Here is a 23,776-nt window from a genome sequence, read left to right as displayed (position 1 = left end):
AACAGCCGAACCTAAGAGTATGAAGAAGATCTAAAATCTCCCGGAACAACTTACTACTTACTCTTCCTTTATCAAACCTCGAATCTAATGGCTGCCTCAATTAAACAAAAACAAATAAAATCCATAATCGCTTACCTAATTAAATCAGATGGATCCCAACACTTTTCTAATGAATTTAGCTCTGATTACTCCAAGCTGGTCCCACTCCTCGGCCGACGAAAACTTTAGTAAATGATTTGCTCCGAAAAATTAACCTTCCAACTATTTCTTCATCTCCAAAGCCTAAATGCTCTCATGCTCCATGCTGAGGTCACAATGATAATTAAATCTCTTAAATCTCCTAAATCTCCAGGTCCAGATGTTTTTGTCAATGAATACTACAAACTTTTTGATTCTATTCTTTCCCCTTACTTGGCCAAGACATTGAGCAGAGCAGTCCCCTACAGCCATCAGCCTGACAAAATACTCTTTGCCACTATTGTTACCATCCCCAAGCCTGGAAAGCCATTAGATTCCCCAACTATTCAGACCGATCTCCTTACTTATGTTGCGTCCTGACTGGACATAAAGGATTAATAAACACGAGAAGCATAACTGTGCAAAACTAAGCCAAAGCACCACTGTGCATAACTAACGTAACTAAACCGAAATGGGTAAATCTCTCCCTAAACCAAACCCGTTATCCCAGGAGTAAGCCCTGCCTAACCGGCAGGCCGATCGTTCTGATAAGTGCAGACCCAGACGCATACCTGGGCCACTGATAAATCCTTACCAGGGGGTCAGGAACACAATACACAATGCAAGGTAACCAACTGTAGCACTTATCTGTAGCAGCAGGGAAATGGAGCTCCAACACTAGGCTGTACTCCTCACAGCAGACTCAGGAGCAGACTGAAATTGTCCAGCACTGAGCAGGGCAACTAGAGACAGGTGAGAGCTGACATCACTCACCTGACACCACGCCTCTCAACCCCCAGAAAAGGAGAGCCACTGCTAAAACCTGGTCCGGCCTGATAGAAGGTGAAGGTCTCAGAACAGCTGCAACAGCTTAATTGCAATACAAATATTTACTCCAAATTATTGGCACAAAGACTTTTAACAATTCTTCCTGATATCATTCACAATGACCAGATTGGATTTATAAAAGGGAGACAGGCCTCAGATGTTACTATAAGAATGATAAATCTTACAACATAAGTTGGGCGCTCTCAAACGCCTTCTCTGTTACTGGACATGGTCACTGAGAAGGTGTTCAACAGACTTCATTGGGACTTCACCTTTGCAACATTACATAAATTTGGACTACCTGGTAACATTTTTATAGTTATCCAAGCTCTATACAGTTCCCCTCTGCTAGGGTTCTTGAACCTTTTCAAATCACTAATGGGACTTGTCAAGGGTATCCCTTGCCCCCATTGCTGTTTGCCTTAATAATGGAGCCCCTCGCTGAATTAATCAGAACAAACATCAACATTACAGGTATTTTGCAGATCCTCACACAATACAAGATAGGATTATTCGCAGACTGTGTGATTTTGACACTTTCAAATCCACTACCCTCTCTAAGAGCAGTATATGATACCCTGTCCCTCGTATCATAACCATCCCTACTCCCTACTTCATCATAGCCAAATTTCAAAAACAGCTATCAATTTTGTCTGGAACAATAAAAGACCTAGGGTTAATTCATGAATCACCTACCTTCATTGCAAACAAGGTGGACTGTGGGGTGTACCAAGCCTTTGATCTTATTATCACTCTAGCATCCTTAACCAATTCAAAGATTGGGGCTCAAACGCCTCAAACTCCAGCTGGCCCTCTATAGAGGGCCACATTAATAGATCATTGAAGTCACTTCTACTACGGTAGCCCAGACTATAACTAAGGAGAACACAAACCTGTCTCCTTTCTTAGTTCCAAGGTTTGTCCCCCTCCCTATGATGCCCTTGATACAATCCTGGAATCACATAACACTAGGAAGATGTCGGTTAACCTCCCTCTTCAGACCCTTGAATATTTTGTTTCTGGCATGTGCATCAAGGGTTGGTTAAGGAAAGGTATCTTCTTTATTTCAGATCTCATGACGGAGGGTAAAGCTAAGATATTCCTGGCTTTAGCAGCAGAATATGCAACTCCTCTTAAGGATTCTTTCAATTTTGCCCAAATTTGCTTTCCTTAAAGCCCTTCATAATTGCGAGGTTCTCATTCCACTCAAATTATATTCTGTACTGTTTTCCAAGATACCAAAGAAACATTCAAATGTACAATTGATACACAACATGTTATTGGAAGACATGGGAGAACCAAACTTTTTAAACTTGGAGAGAGATTTGGCCAATGATGTTTCTGTAGCTCAGCGGTTCTCAGCGCCTGATTGGGCCAACGATCTTCACTTAGCGCCTCTCTTATAGGCGCTTATTACAAACTGTTAACCAGATGGTATCTGACACCAGGCTATCCTGCTGGATGTTTCTGTGGATTTGACAGTTCATGCTGGAGAAGGTGTGGGCAAACAGGTTCTCTACTTCACATCTTTTGCAACTGCCTGGTTTTGTCAAACTATTGAAGAGAAGTGTTCTTCCTTATAAGAAGGATCATTGGTGTAATTACCACTAATAATCTTGCAACAGCACTTTTACTGTTTGATGTTACCCCAACCTCATCTTCACATTCTCAATTGCAGGTTTAAAAGTGTGATATCAGTCAGAGTTTCTCAGAGGGAGGAGGTGAGCTGTGATATAACCTATTGTAAATGGGGGGGTCCTGTTTTATACAAATAAGTGTCACCTCTCCATGTAATTGTCAGGGATTGAGCCTGGGACCTCCGGTGCTCCAGTCAGTAGTTCTCACTACTGAGCTATGGACAGTTCTAGTGGACCATTTCTGTTCATGACTTTCCCAGTTACCTATTTCCTGCCTCCTGGTCCTGACCCCGCCTTTGTTCCTGATGGCACTTCCTATAAAAGCCTGGGCCTGCCACTCCATCAGTGACTGATTATTCTGCTCCATTTGCCTGTTCCTCTGCTGTTTCTGCAAGACCTCCCGTTACTCACTTCTGGCTTCCCTTCTGACTACGCTACCCGCCTCCTCCATCTGTACTGCAAACAAGACCTCCCATTGCTGACTCCCAACTCTTCCCTGACTACTCTGCAGACCTGCGGCTGCTACACCTGAGGCTCCAACCCAGTGCCTGAAACTGCTACAGTAATCCTGCCTGTGATGATAATGAAGTGGCGGCTGAGAAGTTCTCTCCAGTACAGGAAGTGTCAGACTATTATTAGGCTTAGTGGTTAGTGTGCAGGGAATGGGAGGAGGTGAGCTGTGTCAAAATATCATTAGGCTTAGAGGCCAGTATGAAAAATGCAGGATTCTAGGATTTCTTTTAAATATAGATTGTGACCAAAAAGTTTAAATAAATCCGCATAAGTTCCTAAAAACTATGTTTAACACAGAAATGTGATTTCCAGAAGTTCCACTGAAGGTCTAGCCAGGAACAGAGCCCTACAGCTTGGGGCGCATTGGAGATTCCAGGGAAAGGGCTTGTAGATACTACATCATGCCAGAAACCAAATAGCAGTTTAATTCCCAAAAATTCAAGTACATTTTTTAACACAAAAATCTAAAACTTTGTTTTGTCAGTTTGCACACAAGACTTTGTAGAGCGGGAGCAGAGGAGTCGGTGATCTGTCTGCCCGGGCGACCCGATCTAACTGCACACTCTCGTGCTTCCTCGGTGACCAGTGATCCGTAGCTCAGCGTTGCTTTGGGCCCTTTTACACGGGATGATAATGTTTGAGATTCTTGTGGGATCGCCGGATCCGAACGCCAATTGTTCGCTGTAATCCCTTTTGTTGGACATTAAAAGGTCTCAAATCTGCAAAATGATGTCGTTTCTCTTAGGAAAACGTTTCACACACTAAAAATACGCAGTGAAAAGAACTCGCTGACGTCAATGGGATGGTTCACATGCGTGTATTTTGTGCGCACATTTTGTTTCCATAAAAACATAGGCAGACGCTCTATTTTCCTGCTATTTTGCACGAGGAAAAAGCGCATATACTAATTTCACTAATTCTCATTTAAATGAATGGCAGCGTGGCTGCATCACAAATTACAGTTAGACACGCACATGCGCGCACAAGTATGCATTGCCCATTACACAAATGCAGGCATGCCTGTGTGACGCCGGCCTTATGGTGGACACCCACGTACGTTTTTCTTGCGTGCTTTTTTTACACAATATTGCTGCGTTTTTTGTTAACGCATCGCAGGTTTGCGCTTTGCGATTTTTGTGTGATGTGTTTTTAACATTAGAAAGTCCCATTGACAATCGCGTGAAAAAAACGCGCAAGAAAAACACAAGTGGGTGTCCACCCTTACTGAGGACAAGCACACTTTGCTCCGCTGACTAGCACCATTCCAAATTTTTGTTCAGTTTCTGTATCCATAGAACTGCGGATCGGCCCTTGTGGACAGTCCGCTACTCATCCCCTGTGGATGGAGGTGCGGCTGAAGCGATGAGCACAAGGGCCATCATTGCTGGGATGACTGTTGGGCACAGAAGAGTCCGCCCAGGATCCTGTGTCATAGGGCCCTTACAGGAGTTACTCCTCTTCGCCACACCCTGCTTCCCTTCACCCTAAATCTCTGCACTCCCTCCTCCTCCGTCCCCCTCCCTTCTTAAAGGCACAGAACACCATATATGAACACTGTAAACAACCCCAGACTGATATCTCGCTGTTTGTTCACCCTTTCCATGTCTTTACAACGGTTTGTGTGCTATTAAGGTAAGAGAACTGTAAAGGCTTACAGGAAGATAACTTTCTGCAACAAGTTAGCACCGACAGGTTAACCCCTTAATGATACAGACTTGTTTTTTTCCTCCCCCCATTCAAATAATGATACATTTTAATATATCCATCCGGGGGGCTGTCTGAGGGTTGTCTTTTGTGGGACGAGTTGTATCTTTCAGTCGTACTATGTAATGTACGGAAATGGAATAATAACGTCATTCCGCCATCTTTGAGGAGGTTTTGTTTTTATGTTGCAGCCACTGCAGCAAATATGACTTTATTCTGCGGGTCGGCACGATTATTATGACCAGAGCACATTTATATTGTTTTTTTGCTGCACTACATTTAAAAGATAAAATCTTTCAAAAAAAAAAAAAGAATAATATTTTTTTTTTTCTGCCCGCCATAACGTTATGTTTCCATCGATACTTTTGTCGGAGGGTTGTTTTTGCAGGACTTCCTGCAGTTTGTACTGGTACCAGTTTGGAGTTCGTGTGACTTTTTGATTTGCTTTTTGTTTAATTACTTGAACTTGTGATCCTTTGATCGCTCATAGAATATAAAATAGTAGTACACACAGTCATAGCTTGATAGGCCATCAGCCATGGTAGAGCCGGCGGCCTACAGAAGGTCACAGGCTGCCACAGCAACTGAACTCATCACGGGGGGCCTTTCGGGACCCCCAAATATTGACTGTGGCATTTAAAGGATTAGCACTATGTTCCTGCTTATCATGGCTGTTATGGGTGGGTGTCAATTGGCACCTGACATGTATGGAGTGCAGTGTTGGACTGGGGTGCCAGGGCCCACCAGTAAAAACCATTCGGGGGCCCACTGTACAGCTACATAAAAATATTACCTGATCCCAGTAAACAAATTCCAGGCCACAAAGGTGAGTATGTTTGTGTGCAACTACCCCTAAAGTATATGGAGAACACAGCAGGCCAGAATTGGCGCCCCCCCTCTCCCGATATGTGAGGATGCCAGAGGTGGCATTCATGGCATATCTTGTAAGAGCTGAGATGATCCTTAGCCATAGCACGGCTGCAAAATGCTCCAACATGCATCTTATGGTAAACCAGCAGTCTTCCAACGGACTCTTAATGTCTCTGTGGTTTTGCAGCTGAACAGCAGTTTTACCTACAGAACTGCACAGCCGGTAACAATCAGACGGACTTACAGAGGAACCGCATGTCAGGGTGGTTTGCGTGTAGCCTCGCCCGTATGAAGGTAGGTTGGGTTCTCAGCTGTCAGTAGCTGGGAGTTATAGTTCACTGTGGAGAGGGAAGGATGACAGGAACATGGCAGTGAATGTATTTTAATTACCTGGTAGGAGAGGGGGCGCACATACTTTTTTCAGTAGTAGCCTGCTGCCTGACCTTTGCATCAGACTGTTCTTGTCTTGGGTTCCTCTCAGTCGGCTTCCTGGCTCTTGCCGTGGACTAGCGGCCCTCTCAGCTCTGTGAGCCGGTAATGTGTGCCCACTTAGTGCCAGGCGGCAGGCAGAAGCATGAAGGTTCAAGATGTTTGGTGACCGGGGGGCAACATCAAGAAGGCAGGAGAATACTGGCTGGTCTGTCAGTGCACCTCGATGGCATCTCAGCCAGCGCATCTATAGAAACAGATAAACTACCCCGTTTATTAGATGTATATACAGGCAGTATACAGCATCTCAGCCAATCTGTATGTAGTGCAGGTGGATGTGAGGGCTGGGGGCCCACTGCAGCTCCGAGTGACCATGAGCACCCCCCCCCCCCTCTACTTAACCCCGTGCCAAATCCCTGGCACCCTCCAAAGCCGTCCGCATGGATCAGTCTGAGGGGCTGTTTGATCAGTCAGTGTCATGGACCAGGAGGTTCAAGCAACCAGAGGGAGAAGACCCAGACATTGGATGCACTGATGATCAACCATGTTTTCTTTCCAATGATTTGTATTGGTCTTTTCATCCAGGTGTAATTCTGGTTGTGGGCATCAGTGTTAATCACAAAGGATAGATGATGCATTCTTATACAGCCCGTGGTCCGAGTACGCAGATGGAATGTTCCGGTTATGTTATTAATAAAATTGTAACATTTGAAACAAGAAATAACACTTAACCAATGTGGACCATTCTGCCAGTTATTGAGCCTCAGGGTATTCCTCCGACAAGAAGGTGAGGACTAGTCGATGCGTGCGGTCAGCCCCCCACAGGTAACGTGTGCGAGCTGTGGCTTCAGGCCCACCCAAGAGGAGAAGAGGAAGATAATGAAGTACTCGTTCTAACAACGCAGGGACCAACGGGAGATTCACCGGTTCCCATGTGGGTCACTCTGAGCCTCATGGACTCTGACCGCTTCCCGATCCAGCCCCATACAGACCCCGCATGCCTGGGACATAGCTGTACATCCTGGGGTGTGAAGGAGTTAAAATCTGCTACATCTGAGCCTCCTCTGTGCAATACTAAGAAACCTCTGCAAACCCGACCTCCTGATGACGGCCGCTGACAGACGCTGCTGCACTTTCAGACACCTATTTTCTGCTTCCAACCAAAGTCTGCCAACTGTATTTAAAAATGTTGTGTAAATTGCACCTAAGTGGCGCGCGAGCACCCAGATCGATCCATAAATGGCAGTAAGAACCTCTACAAGAGGACAAACTGCACATTTAGAGCCTTAAATGGGTAAATATGTCACCGCTAAAGCAAGCAGGTTGTTTGCGTGTCAGGGAGTCAATGTGTCTGCGAGATTACTTCTGCAAGCTGATGTCACACAGGATGTTTTTTTCAAAAAATAACACATTTTTAGTGTTTTTAACACTGGCACGTTTATCAGCAATAAATGCCTCATGCAGGTGGTAGTCAGGAGTAACGAAACGCACTGAAACACAACAGCAAGCACTGAGGGGGGTTATGCTGTTTACTTCTAACCTTTGGAGCATTTTGTGGGTCCCTGGCATTCCATAAAAATTGCAGCTTGATCCCGGTAAGAACAGCAAAAAGATGAAAAAAGTGCATTTCAGAAAAAAATGCCACCAAAAAAAGCCTCTAAAAATGCAGGTACCAGTTAAAAAAAATGTTGATTTTTGTGATTTCTAAGGTCATAAATGCCACAAAAAGACAACGACCGGCGTTTGGTTCATAGATTTCTGCTAATTTTTTGGCCATTATTCTGGTTTGAGATTTGCTAAAAACGCCAAAGACTCAAAAAAAAACAAAAAAAAAAGCCACAGCGAAAACACACTACAAAAAACAAGCGTGTAGGACGTGGCGTTACTTACTGTTCACCTGCAGCAAACAACGGAATAAAGCAGCACTGCGTTACAGCAGAAGAAAGCGGGGTGTTCTTGCAAAAAATACTGATGGAAACCAACCTGGAACTTTTTTTTCCTTTTCTTTTTTTTGTGAACGGGGAGAGGTGGGTGGTCAGATTTATATATTTTTCTACACATTTTTTCTAGTTCTATTCAGAAAGCTATAGGAAAACACATAAAAAGAGCCAAACGTAACGTGAAGTGAGTTACTTAAAACCAAAAGATGCCGCTGACACAAAAAACACCAAAAGAGAAGAAAAAACTGCAAAAGAGCACTTTTTGCAGTTTGCTTTATTTTTCAGTATTGGATTCATTGTAACGTCTTTTGTAGCCGCAGGAAAGACAGCAAAAACTTCCTCAAAAACTTCCTGTGTGAAACTTTTATTCATCCGTTTGTACTTTTCTTGAGCAGAGAATAACTGATGGAAGCGAGGTTAGAAGAATTGTGTGTACTCGCTGTACCTGTGGATCCCAGGAGACGGCGATCCCATTACCTGATACTACTACAATATATAGAGAGCAGGCGTTATGTGAGAGGCACGCTGTACCCAGACACAACTCCGCCAAAGAAGAAGGACACTATTAGTCTGCAAGGACAAACATACATAGAATGCCCCTGGTAACCGTGAGACGACACCTATTTCTCCACACTTGGACTTTTGTGTCCTTCCTCCCAAAATAAAAAGACCTAAATCTGCACAATGGCGGTGTAATAAGTGTCACACTTGTCGAGTACATGCATATTGAAATAGAGTATTCTTAAAGGGGCTGTCCAGTCTTAGGACACACCCACACTAGTCTTTCCCGATCCCCTGTGTCGCAGTGCTTTGGCTGGTAGGGAGTGATGCACGCTCAGGAACGGATCTGGACTCTCCATCCACATAAGTACAGCGAGCTTCAGTAACAGAGCAGCATCAGGGGGGCACAAAGTCCAATAGTCGTATCCTTACATAGAAATCTTCTTTATCGTTCCATACATAGACAACGTTTTGACCGCCGTCTGGGGTCTTTATCAAGCCGAATCGGTCAAAACGTTGTTAATGTATGGAACAATGAAAAGATTTCTTTGTAAGGATATGACTATTGGACTTGGAGCAGCATCAGGGGGGCACAATTATTGAAGCTTGCTGGGGGAGTCTCTTTCACACTGATGTTCTGCAATCCAATGCCAGAGCCCATAGATATTAGTCCGCTGATATAGAGACTGTTCTCTGCTGTTAAAGAGGCTGCTTTTGTGTTTTGCACCAGTTGTGCCCGTTTGTATTGTTGCAAGTCCTGAACCCTGGCATCTGTACTGGAGCAATAAGAGAGTAAGCTTCTTCTTGTTACAGTAAGTGTTAATCAGCAGTACTGCAGCGGCCCGGACCCATCTTTGTGGTAGCAGCTCAGGCTAGAGCATATGGAGTCCAGCTTCCATGGAGAGGACAGGGGCGAGCACAGGCTGTAGCTAGAGCATGACAAGCATCCGCTATGCCTCAGGTAGGCTTGTCTCCTAGGGTCTGCTATACCCGTCCTGTAACAGACCTGGAGGCCCTGCTATAAGAGCCCCAGCCGAGCATGCTTGTTGCTGCTCCATTCATTTCTATGGACTGACAGAGATGGCTAAATACAAGCACTCAGCTACACTACGTTGACAGCAGTATTGGTACTGTTGTCGCAATAAGTCTGCGAAACAGATTTATATATATATATATATATATATATATATATATATATATATATATATATATATATACTTGTGTCAAATTTGTTATAAAAGGACAGCAGCTGCTCTGGAAATCATGAACCGTCACACTCAGTTCAAATATTCAGAATATCTCAGATTTATTTTATCAAACAGCAATTTATATAGTTTTAAATCAAAGGTTGCGCCCATCCTCCGAGACAATGAACAAGTCTGCATGATTTTAGAACATGAGTTCTGCTTTGTCATCTTGTGTTTGACATTAGAGCGCTGTGACGTCAATCGTTTCTTATCAAGGGTGTTTCTTCTGGCTGTGTCATCTAGATAAACGTCAAAGCAGCTATGTTGAAATACACCCATCTGTAGAAAAATCTGGCTGTAGCTTTCTTAAAGCCACACATACGATTTTGATCATATAAAAGAATATAACGATGGAGTCGGCCTGGTTACACAATTATAAATATATTCGCTAACCGTACGCACAAAGATGATGCTGAAATCAGATTTTTTTCACATTTTTCAATCCAGTATCGGGCCGCCTTTGGCCTCAATGACTGTAGTCCCCCTACGCGGCCGCTTTCCACAAAATTCCCATAGATGTGTGGAGGGATTTGCCTCAATTCCTGGAGGAGCATCAGATAGTAATGCAGGGGATGAGGTTCGTGTTGGGCGTGCACAGATATGGCGTCCTAATTCTAAAATCCGGACTTTGGGCTGGGTAGTTTGTAGTCATTCTGCTCCTAAACCAAGCCTCAACACTATGTGCTGTATAACACAGTGCTCAGTCACATAGAGTTCCCAAAGTATTGCCACAGCATGCAACATTACCACATTGTCTGAAATGTCTCTGCATCTATTGACGTGGAGGGTGGATTACCTAGTCCTTCCCAGCAGAAACTGCCCCATACCATAACAGAAACTCCTTCAAACTCCACTGTTGGGAAGAAACCGCTCTCAAGGCAACTACCATACCCAAGTTTGGCCATCTGATTGGCTGTCCACAACACTTGCTTCCACTCACTTACAGTCTGATGCTCCAAGTCCCATCACAGGCGGAGCAGTGCATTCACTGCTGGGATGTTGTGTACAGCTGCTCGTCCATGGTAACCCTTCCTATGCCGTTCCCTACAGATGCTTCTGGTGCTAATGGATGTTCCAATGTCCTGTGAGATCCCCTGAGTAAGGGCACATGATGTGTGTGATGTGTTCACAGCTCAGTTTACGGGGTCACCCTGAATGTGGCGGTACTGCACAAACCGGATGGCTTCCATTTCCCAATAACATGGCCAACAGTGGACTCCGGAAGCTGTGATGTCACGTACTGATTGGATGGTGACATCACCGCACCACCAGACCCCGTTGTCAGCTCTACAACTGGTGACATCCCACCACCTGACCCCGTTGTCAGCTCTACAAATGGTGACATCCCACCACCAGACCCTGTTGTCAGCTCTTCACGTGGTGACATCCGACCACCAGGCCCCGTCAGCTCTACACCTGGTAAAATACCCCCCCCCCCCTTCATTGTCAGCTCTACACCTGGATGGCTTCCATCTCCCAATAATATGGCCAACAGTGGACTCCAGAAGCTGCAATGTCACATGGATGGTGACATCCCCCCATCACTACACACCGTTGTCAGTTCTACACCTGGGGCCATCCCACCATAAGACCCCATTGTCAGCTCTACAACTGGTGACATTCCCCCACCAGACCCATTGTCAGCTCTACACCTGGTGACATCCCCCCACCTGACCCTATTGTCAGCTCTACCCCTGGTAACTTCCCCCCACAACCAAACTCCGTTGTCAGCTCTACACCTGGGGGCATCCCACCACCAGACCCCATTGTCAGCTCTACAACTGGTAACATTCCCCAACCAGACCCATTGTCAGCTCTACACCTTGTGACAACCCACCGCCAGACCCCGTTGTCAGCAATACACCTGGTAAAATCCCCCCACCTGACCCCGTTGTCAGCTCTACAACTGGTGACATCCCACCACCAGACCCCATTGTCAGCTTCACAACTGGTGACTTCCAACCCCCAGACCCTGCTGTCAGCTCTACAATCGGTGACACCCCCACCACCAGACCTCGTTGTCAGCTCCAGAACTGGTAACATCCTACCCCCAGACCCTGCTGTCAGCTCTACAACCGGTGACACCCCCACCACCAGACCCCGTTGTCAGCTCTAGAACTGGTGACATCCTACCCCCAGACCCTGCTGTCAGCTCTACACATGGTGACCCCCCCCCCAAATAGACCCCATTGTCAGCTGCACACCTGGTGGCATCCCCCACCAGACCCCATTGTCAGCTCTACACCTGGATGGCTTCCAACAGTGGACTCCAGAAGCTGCAATGTCATGTACCCCCCACCAGAAGCCGTTGTCAGCTCTATAACTGGTGACATCCCACCACCAGACTCCGTTGTCAGCTCTCCACCTAGTGACATCCCTCCACCTGACCCCATTGTCAGCTCTACACCTGGTGACTTCCCCCCAAAACCAGACCCTGTTGTCAGCTCTACACCTGGTGACATCCCACCACCAGATCCCATTGTCAGCACTACACCTAGTGACATCTCCCCACCTGACCCCGTTGTCAGCTCTACAGCTGGTAAACTTCCCCCCACCAGACCCCGTTGTCAGCTTCACACCTGGTGACATCCCCCCTAACCAGACCCAGTTGTTAGCTCCACACCTGGTGACACCCCCCCCCCCCAACCAGACACTGTTGTCAGCTCTACACCTGGTGACATCCCACCACCAGACCCCATTCAGCTCTACAACGGATGACATCCCCCCCCCCCCATTGTCAACTCTACACCTGGATGGCTTCCATCTCCCAATAATATGGCCAACAGTGGACTCCAGAAGCTGCCATGTCACGTACTGATTGGATGGTGACATTCCCCCACCACCACACGCCGTTGTCAGCTCTACACCTATCCCACCACCAGACCCACGTTGTCAGCTCTACAACTGGTGGCATCCCCCCACCAGACTCATTGTCATCTCTACACTTGGTGACATCTCACCACCAGTCCCTGTTGTCGTTTCTACAGCTAGTGATATTCCACCACTAGACCCCGTTGTCAGCAATACACCTGGTGATATCCCCCCACCTGACCCCCTTATCATCTCTACAGCTGGTGATATTCCCCCTAACCAGACCCCATTGTCAGCTCTACACCTGGTGACATCCCCCCCAACCAGACACTGTTGTCAGCTCTACACCTGGTGACATCCCACCACCAGACCCCATTGTCAGCTCTACAACCGGTGACATCCCTCCCCCCCATTGTCAACTCTACACCTGGATGGCTTCCATCTCCCAATAATATCACCAACAGTGGACTCCAGAAGCTGCTATATCACGTACTGATTGGATGGTGACATTCCCCCACCACCACACACCGTTGTCAGCTCTACACCTGAGGGCAGCCCACCCCCAGACCCCGTTGTCAGCTGTACAACTGGTGACATCCCCCCACCAGAATCATTGTAATCTCTACACTTGGTGACATCCCACCACCAGACTCCGTTGTCAGCTCTACACCTGGTGACATTCCCCCACCTGACCCCGTTGTCAGCTCTACACCTGGTGACTTCCCCCCACAACCAGACCTTGTTGTCAGCTTTACACCTGGTGACATCCCACCACCAGACCCCATTGTCAGCACTACACCTAGTGACATCCCCCCACCTGATCCCGTTGTCAGCTCTACACCAGGTTACATCCCACCACCAGACCCTGTTGTCGGTTCTACAGCTAGTGACATTCCACCACTAGACCCCGTTGTCATCAATACACCTGGTGATATCCCCCCACCTGACCCCGTTATCAGCTCTACACCTGGTGACATCCCCCCTAACCAGACCCCGTTGTTAGCTCTACACCTGGTGACATCCCACCACCAGACCCTGTTGTCAGCAATACACCTGGTGGCATCCCCCCCCCCCTGACCCCATTGTCAGCTCTACAACTGGTGACATCCCCCCCAACCAGACACTGTTGTCAGCTCTACACCAGGTGACATCCCACCACCAGACCCCATTGTCAGCTCTACAACCGGTGGCATTCCCCCCTCCCCCCATTGTCAACTCTACACCTGGATGGCTTCCATCTCCCAATAATATCGCCAACAGTGGACTCCAGAAGCTGCTATGTCACGTATTGATTGGATGGTGATATCCCCCCACCACCGCACCCCGTTGTCAGCTCTACATCTGAGGGCATCCCACCACCAGACCCTGTTGTCAGCTCTACAACTGGTGACATCCCCTCACCAGACCCATTGTCATCTCTACACTTGGTGACATTCCACCACTAGACCCCTTTGTTGGCTCTACACCTGGGGGCATCCCACCATGAGACTCTGTTCTCAGTTATACACCTGGTGACATCCCACCACCAGACTGTTGTCAGCTCCACACCTGGTGACATCCCACCACCAGACCCCATTGTCAGCTCTACACCTGGTGACATCCTACCCCCAGACTCCGTTGTTAGCTCTACATCTGGTGACAACCTACACCCAGACCCCCTTGTTAGATCTACACCTGGTGACATCCCCCCCATCAGACTCCATTGTCAGCTCTACACCTAGTGACATTCCCCACCAGACCCCATTGTCAGCTCTACACCTGGTGACATCCCCCCACCTGACCTCGTTATCAGCTCTACCCCTGGTGACATCCCATCAACCAGACACCATTGTCAGCTCTACACCTGGTGACATCCCACCACCAGACCCCATTGTCAGCACTACACCTGGTGACATCCCACCACCAGACCCCGTTGTCAGCTCTACACTTGATGACATCCCACCAACCAGACACCGTTGTTAGCTCTACACTTGGTGACATCCCCCGCCAGACCCCGTTGTCAGCTCTACACCTGGTGATATCCCACCACCAGACCTCATTGTCAGCTCTACACCTGGTAACATCCCCCCTAAGCAGACCCCGTTGTCGGCTGTACACCTGGTGACATCTGATGGTTTCTGTATTGGGATCTCCTGTGTGATCCTCTCTTTCACACCTAATGCTCATACGTCACCTGACAGCGCCGGACTGCTGGGGGGCCAATACTTCTGTTAACATAGTGTAGTTTCAAACTTAATGTTCCCTGGAATTCCGAAACCCTTCTGTGAGACATAGGGGAAAAAAGCAGACCGGATTTGCACTTCCAAGACATCCATACAGGCTAGGTGGGCAAGTCTATGGACAACATGGAATCAATAGTGGAAAGCTCATTTAGTTGACATCCCCCCCCCCATCAGACTCCATTGTCAGCTCTACACCTAGTGACATTCCCCACCAGACCCCATTGTCAGCTCTACACCTGGTGACATCCCCCCACCTGACCCCGTTATCAGCTCTACCCCTGGTGACATCCCATCAACCAGACACCATTGTCAGCTCTACACCTGGTGACATCCCACCACCAGACCCCATTGTCAGCTCTACACTTGGTGACATCCCACCAACCAGACACCGTTGTCAGCTCTACACTTGGTGACATCCCCCGCCAGACCCCGTTGTCAGCTCTACACCTGGTGACATCCCACCACCAGACCTCATTGTTAGCTCTACACCTGGTAACATCCCCCCTAACCAGACCCCGTTGTCGGCTGTACACCTGGTGACATCTGATGGTTTCTGTATTGGGATCTCCTGTGTGATCCTCTCTTTCACACCTAATGCTCATACGTCACCTGACAGCGCCGGACTGCTGGGGGGCCAATACTTCTGTCAACATAGTGTAGTTTCAAACTTAATGTTCTCTGTAATTCCGAAACCCTTCTATGAGACATAGGGGAAAAAAGCAGACCGGATTTGCACTTCCAAGACACCCATACAGGCTAGGTGGGCAAGTCTATGGACAACATGGAATCAATAGTGGAAAGCTCATTTAATTGCATCAAGAAAACACATCTGTGGTGACCCTCGTTTTTCAACCCACAATCACTTCTGAGCCCGCGCCATTCATAGGGTGTGAATGTATGCACATTCACGGGAACTGCTTACCACCCAGGGCGTACATTTACACCCCGGGGCGGCAAGTAAGTTTTAGACTACAACTCATCCTGCATAAATTAGGCTCTCATGTAGTTTAGGAAACAATGTAAAAAATTATGATTTTTGAAAGTGGTGATAAAATAAAGAATAAACTCCGCAGCGGCGAGGGGTTTAGATCTTTATTGACTGAGAACAAATACCGTTTGGTGATATTGTTGTGATGCAATAGAAAATGCATATATTATAAATCGCCTTTAGCTTTTTAGTTTTAGGCGCAACATGGAAGTTCAAAGCGCGTCGGGGCGTGAGTGTATCTGTTTCACTATTTGTAAGTGGGCTTTGGTTTGGAAAGGAATTTGCAGATCAAAGCGCGTTCAGAACATCTATTGTTGCTCTATGTCCCCGCGCGTTTGAGGTAAGCGACAGTCATGGAGACAAAGACGTCTCATCGTTCAAACAAGGATCAAAAGAAAGGTGGCAGTGACCCCAAAAAGATGCGACGGGCACTCAGAATAATCGAAGAGCAAAATGATGCTTTAAAGATATTACTACCTGAAAGAAGATAACGAAGCCCTCCGACCGCTATTATGGCTGACATTCTAGTTTTCACACTTTGAAACTTCCACTTTTAGTTGAAAATTCTCTCAAGAAAATACGGATCTAAAAAGTTTAGAAAAATCTTCGGAATTATTAATGGAGCTGCGCGGCGAGCGGAGAGGAGATCAGATTAGTCTATCGGCCTGATAAATAATGAGACTGATGTTGCCATGCGGCAACACGTTTGTGTGATTAAACAGACTTTTCTAATTAAATGGAGCAGAGAGATGAACAAACAAGATTCCGAGAGGGAACATTTCCACCGCTCCATCATAAAATATCATCAGGATCTTCATTCCTCATTTCTTGTAAGAAGACAAAAACTATTCGCTAAACGCCATAAACAGCAGACTCTGCTATAAACATGGCCGGCCTTAGCCAGAATCAACCCCTGCAGGCGCACGTGGACGCCGACCACCAGGCCATAGCGGGCGCCATGCGGACGCCGGCCACCAGCCCCCAGCGGGTGCCACACGGACGCTGACCACCAGCCCATAGTGGGCGCTACGCAGACGCCGACCACCAGGCCCCAGCGGGCGCCACACAGACGCCGACCACCAGCCCATAGCGTGCGCCATGCGGACGCTGACCACCAGCCCCAGCGGGCGCCACACAGACGCCGACCACCAGCCCCCAGCGTGCGCCACACAGACGCCGACCACCAGCCCCCAGCAGGAGCCAAACGGTCGCCTACTACCAGCCCCCAGCGGGCGCCATGCGGATGTGGGGAAGCTTTACACCGAATGATTACCATTCAAAGAATCGCTGGAACATTCGAATCTAAACGATATTCAGTGACAAACAGCCAGCAGTCAAACAATGAATGATAATCAATTCGCTTATCTTCACCGTTCATTCCATCCAAGCATTAACATCATCGTTGGCTCGTTTGCTAATCGTTTGTGTTAAATACCGATCGCGAACAATTTAGCATTGAATAACTTACCTCCCCGTATAAAGAGGCTGCGCACGGACGAGCGGGCTCTGCCACCATCAGCGAAGGATGACAGCTCAGTGTAAAGCACCCTGTGCTGGGGGTCATTGCTCTCCTTGAGTCTGTCGGGCCAGAGGATCTTCTTCCTTAGTGTGAAGACGCAGCAATCATCCTCTCCTGGCTCCTCCTCTTTGATGTTCTGAGGTGCCGCTGTCATCCCATCAGTGAACCCTCAATATAATCCCTTAGTTCTCTACTGTATAAATGTTAGGAACGTCTGCTGCTGTATTTATGCTATGAGCTTGTTTCTGGTGCTGTATATATGTTATAACCTTGGTTGTTGTGCTGCATTGTATAATGAGCTTGGTTCTGGTATTGTATCTATATACAGAGGTTGGATTGAACTGTATTCGTTTTATGATATTGGCCCTAGTTTTGTATTTATGCTATGAGCTTGGTTCTGGTGTTATATTTATATTATAAGCTTGGTTCTGGTGCTTTATTTATATACTGAGCTTGGTTCTGGTTCTGTTTTTATATTTGGAGTTTGCTTCTGGTGCTGTATTTGTGTTAGAAGCTTGTTTCTGTTGCTGTATTTCTGTTATTAGTTTGGTTATGATGCTGTATTTATGTACTAAGCTTGGTTCAGGTACAAACTTTCTGCTATGAGCTTAGTTCTAGTGCTGTATTTCTTTTATGAATTGGTTCTGTTACTGTATTTATGTACTGAGCTTTGTTCTGATGCTGTATCTATGTTATGAGCTGTGTTCTGGTACAGTACTTATTAACTGTGCTGTTCTGGAGTGGATATGCCTCTAGCTTGCTGCTTTCTGCACAAGCAGAATACAGGCAGACTGTACACCAGTGCAATATGTATGCATATGTTTTTTCTTCTTATAACGTGGGGGAAGGGGGCACCAGCTATAATTCTGCACAGGCCACCATCTAACCTAAGGCAGAACCTACCTATAAACCTCAGTTGTCAGAAGTGCATTATTAATGGGTGCAAAATTTGTTATTTTTTCATGGACGGCTTTTGAGGCGCACACCAATAACTTAAAGGGCTATTCATGGGATGGGGGATAAATGTTTCATTGATGTGACTCTGACCACTAGGACCTCCAATAATAGCAAGAATGAGGGTCCCAAATGAATAGAGCGGAGGTCATGTATGTGCATTATCACTGCATTCATTCCCATTGAACTGCCAGGGACTTCCAAGCACTTGCGACCAGTCAGGCTCTCAGAGGTCCATCCTCCCCGATCAGACACTTATCCCCTATCCTGTAGATTAGAGAATAAGTTCTTTTTGCGGCACAAACCTTTCCGTGATTATCAGCACTGTTTTTGGGCGTTACAAAGACTTAAAGGGATTAATCAGACAGATATTATGGATGACCTATTCTCAGGATTGGTCATCAATAGCTGATCAGCGGGGATCCACTGCTCCAAACCCTGGCCGATCAACTGATTGGGTGCCTGCTGTCAGAGTTGCAATACACAGGGGTCAGAGCAGAAGAAGATAGCTCCATCCTCTGTTTAGTGGCCGATGCTTGTAATTGCAGATGCAGCTTTTATAGATTTTAATGAGAATCCAATCTGCAGTTTCCAGCAGTTGGGCACTACAAAGGGGTAAGAGTAAACTGCATCCACTCTGACCCCTGTGTATTGCACGCTGATAGTGAGCACATGATCAGCTGATTGGCTGGGGTCATAGAAGCATAGAATGGTGGAGTTGGAAGGGTCCTCCAGGGTCATCAGGTCCTCCGAGGTCATCAGGACCTCCAGAGTCATCTGGTCCTATGGGGGCATCGGGTCCTCCAGGATCATCGGGTCCTCCGGGGTCATCGGGTCCAACCCCCTGCTCAATGCAGGATTCACTAAATCATCCCAGACAGATGTTTGTCCGGTCTCTGAAGACTTCCATTGAAGGACAACCCCTCCACCTCCCGTGGCAACCTGTTCCGCTCATTGATTCCCTCACAGTCTAATATCTAATCTGCGTCCCCTCCCTTTCAGTTTCATCCCATTGCTTCTAGTCTTTCCTTGTGCAGATGAGAATAGGGCTGATCCCTCTGCAGTGTGACAGCCCTTCAGATATTTTAGACCGCTATTAAGTCTCCTCTCAGCCTTCTCTTCAGCTAAACATTCCCAGATCCTTTAACCGTTCCTCATAGGACATGATTTACAGACTGCTCACCATCTTGGTAACTCTTCTCTGAACTTGCTGCAGTTTGTCTTTTTTAAAGTGGGGTGCCCAGAACTGGACACAGTATTCCAGATGAGGTCTGACTAAGGAGGAGTAGAGGGGGATAATGACCTCACGTGATCTAGACTCTATGCTTCTCTTAATACATCCCAGAATTGTGTTTGCCTTTTTGGCTGCTGCATCACATTGTTGACTCATGTTCAGTCTATGATCTATTAGTATACCCAAGTCTTTTTCACATGTGCTGCTGCTTAGCCCAATTCCTCGCATTCTGTATGTGCTTTTGTCATTTTTCTTGCCCAGATGTAGGACTTTGCATTTCTCCTTGTTAAATACCATTATGTTAGTCGCTGCCCGCTGTTCAAGCTTTTCAAGATCTTTTTGAATCCTCTCTCTCTCTTCCCTAGTGTTAGCTATCCCTCCTAGCTTTGTGTCGTCCGCAAATTTGATCAGTTCCCCATCAATTCCCTTCTCCAGATCCTTTATAACAATGTTGGCCACCACTTGACCTAGTACAGAGCCTTGTGGTCCCCACTTGATACATTCTTCCACTTGGATGTGCGGCGGACCCCAGCTGATCAACTATTGATGACCTACCTTAGACTTCCAGCATATTTGCTGCGGGTTTTCCTTTGCCGTACACCCGCAGTGAATACATTGTGTGAGAAGGTGGCCTTTGTGCGGTCTTGCCGCCATAATTTTGCAGAAGTCGCAGATTCACATTTGCTGTCGGAGCGCACGCAGTCTCATGTTATTAAAATGAATTGGAATTATGGAGCCGACGATCAAAAGAACATTGGAGAACAAACCCTTCTTCATGTGGTTAATCCAGTAAGCTTACCTCTATGGACAGAACGTCTTTCTTGTAATACAAGCGGATTTTGTTATTCTGCGTCTTTATGAGGTTGTGCAAAATGTCAATTATAATGATAATTAAATATTCCGGTGCGTCGGCTCCGGCTGTCAGGTGTAGAAAGGCAGAATCCCACACGGCGTGACCTCCTGTCCTCGTTTCCTGTAAGCTTCTCTCGGAGTATTACTGACCTGTCATTCAGGCCCCCGTCTTCACATACTTTACACAGAAAGCCTAGATTCTCGGTCTGGAAACACGCGGACTCATGTTTTGCTATGCTGTTTGTTGCTGCACAGGGGAACCGACCGCTGGGAGATTCTCTCCCTCTTTCTTCCACCTTTCTATTTCGGCGCTTGTCCTTCTGCTGCTGACATTGATTAATAGGACCATCCACAGCTAATCACAATTTCTGCCCGCGTCAGCAAGAATTTGTGGATCCGCTCAGAACAAGGCAAACACGAACATTAGCAGAAATAAAGCCGAAGCTCGCCGCCTGCGCCGCTCACCGAAGAGAAAGACGGACCAGAAAACCTTTATTGCATTTGTAGAATATTCTTAAAGAGTTAACATGCCTCATCCTAGAGATGTTTATAAGTCCTATTAGGATACAAGTACGGTCGCTACATAGTATAACCATATATATATATAGCATTCTGCAATGTCAATGGCCAAACATCACATAACAAAATCACAAGAAGCCTGAGAGCTCTAATAAGGGGCTCAGGGCTCTAATGAAGGAACGGGGTCTCTAATAAGGGGCTCAGGGCTCTAATGAAGGAACAGGGTCTCTAATAAGGGGCTCTAATGAAGGAGCGGGGTCTCTAATAAGGGGCTCGGATGAAGGAGCGGGGTCTCTAATAAGGGGCTCAGGGCTCTAATGAAGGAACAGGGTCTCTAATAAGGGGCTCGGGGCTCTAATGAAGGAACAGGGTCTCTAATAAGGGGCTCTAATGAAGGAGCGGGGTCTCTAATAAGGGGCTCGGATGAAGGAGCGGGGTCTCTAATAAAGGGCCCGGGGCTCTAATAACAGAGCGGGGTCTCTAATAAAGGGGCTTGGAGCTCTAATGAAGGAGGGGGACTATAATAAGGGGCTCAGGGCTCTAATGAAGGAGCGGGGTCTCTAATAAAGGGGCTTGGAGCTCTAATGAAGGAGGGGGACTATAATAAGGGGCTCGGGGCTCTAATGAAGGAGCGGGGTCTCTAATAGGGGGCTCAGGGCTCTTATTAATGGCCTAGGGCTCTAATAATAATCTTTATTTGTATAGCGCCAACTTATTCTGCAGCGCTTTTGAGGCACACGGGGAGCACAAACTATACGAAATTTACAGAAATTACAAGAGTTACATGTGGTATTCAATTATTTGGAAACAGAGGGGGGTGGGGGAGATAACAGAAGGTACAGGGGAGGGCGGCGGAGCAAGGGGGAACATGATAACGTGATATACACCATTTTTAGAGCACAAACCAGGTGGCGGTACTACAGGAAGTGCGGGGTAGGAAGTGTACATAATAGGCAAAAGTGGAAAGCTGTAGGAAGAGGCAGGGGGTGTATTTTTGGGGTGCGGAACTAGATCAGGAGGTTTGGTGTGCTACTTTGAAGAGGTGTATTTTTAGGGTGTGTCTGAAGTTTTGTGCATCAGGAATTGTCCGGATGCCTTGGGGTGGAGCGTTCCAGAGCATGGGTGCTGCTCTGGTGAAGTCCGGGAGGCGAGCGTGTGAGGTCCATATTAGGGGGTGTTTAGTCTGAGGGTGTTAGCAGATTGGAGTGTGCGGGTGGGTGGTGTCAGACAGGAGGGAGGCAATGTACGGTGGAGCCGTGCCATGGAGAGCTTTGTGGGTGAGGAGTTTGTATTGAGTTCTGCAGTGGGTGGGCAGCCAGTGCAGCAACAGGCATAATGCAGAGGCGTCTGAGAAGCAGCTGGATAGGAAGATGAGTCTAGCTGCTGCATTTAGTATAGATTGGAGAGGGGAGAGTCCGGTGCGGGGAGGCCGAGGAGCAGCGAGTTGCAGCAGTTGAGTCGGGAGTGAATGAGGGTGACAGCGAGTACAAGTGTTTGTGAGTCACTCGTTACATTGTGTTTGTGACTTAGATGACAATCAGACCACATTGTATTTGTAAATGATAGAAGAATCCAAGTGGTTCCAAAGGGATCCCTTACTTTTTTGAAAATCTCTGCATCTATTACATTCCAAAAAGAGAAATAAAGACACGAGGGGACATTCCGAAAATGTTTTATGCCAGTTTCTGATGTAAAAAAAAAGTTGGTTTTATGGCATAAGTTGGTATTAGGTATTCGTGCAAACAATGTGACATTTCTTCTATCTGCACCAATTTGCCACTTTTTTAAAAAGAGGGCAGAACTTGTCGGAGGGGCTGATGGTCCTGGACTGACATCAATTATACCAGGAATGTATGGCAGGACGGACCTGGCATGCACGTCTCTCAAGGCGCACAGAAGAGCAGGGGAGACGTGTGCCTCTTCATGAATTGAGCACACAGCACATCGGGGGATCGCTACCTGTCCTGCCTTATTCATCTGATCTCGCTTCGTGCGACTTTTCTTTAAGAGTACTTTGAGTAGTTGAAAAAGGAAACAAAATATGGCAGCTGCACGTTGTTCGTATGGATCCTCCATCACACAATAGGCGAAAAACTGAACATCTTGTAGCGAAACGAAACCACTGGAGCCGAACGCAACCTTCCCCAAGAACGTTGGCCAACGTACCCCCTCAGAAGGGTCCGCAGACATCCAGCAAGCAACAGAAGTCGGTACTTGTAATGCTCCACCCACCAGAAGAAGATTCCTGTTTCTTTTGGGTAGCCCTCGTATATCCAAGTCTGTGGAAAATTTATGCAAAACAGAAGTCCACTAAACTTATGGAAATTCCTTAGTTTTTCTAGATCTATATATATTCAAATATACAGAAAATCCAAAGGATGGTGTTACAAAAGGGCCCTCAGGGGCCAGAGCAGTCTCGGGAGAGGGTGTGTAATTATTGTAAGAGGGTCCTCAGGGGCCAGAGCAGTCTTGGGAGGGGGGTGTGAAAGTATTGTAAGAGGGCCCTCAGGGGCCAGAGCAGTCTTGGGAGATGATGTGAAAGTCTTGTAAGAGGGTCCTCAAGGGCCAGAGCAGTCTCAGGAGATGGTGTGAAAGTATTGGAAGAGGGTCCTCAGGGGCCAGAGCAGTCTTGGGGGTGTGTAAAAGTGTTATAAATGAGCCCTCAGGGGCCAGAGCAGTCTCGGGAGAGGGTGTGAAAGTATTGTAAGAGGGCCCTCAGGGGCCAGAGCAGTCCCAGGAGATATGGGATTGTGATGCGTTTTTGAGAAAAAAGCATTTCTGCACTCGGCACTTTTCATGCCCGTTTTTCACACACGTGAAAATAGTAAAAT

This window comes from Eleutherodactylus coqui, chromosome 6 (assembly GCF_035609145.1).
Source record: "Eleutherodactylus coqui strain aEleCoq1 chromosome 6, aEleCoq1.hap1, whole genome shotgun sequence".
Classification (NCBI taxonomy): Eukaryota; Metazoa; Chordata; class Amphibia; order Anura; family Eleutherodactylidae; genus Eleutherodactylus; species Eleutherodactylus coqui.
This window is presented reverse-complemented; position numbering follows the sequence as displayed.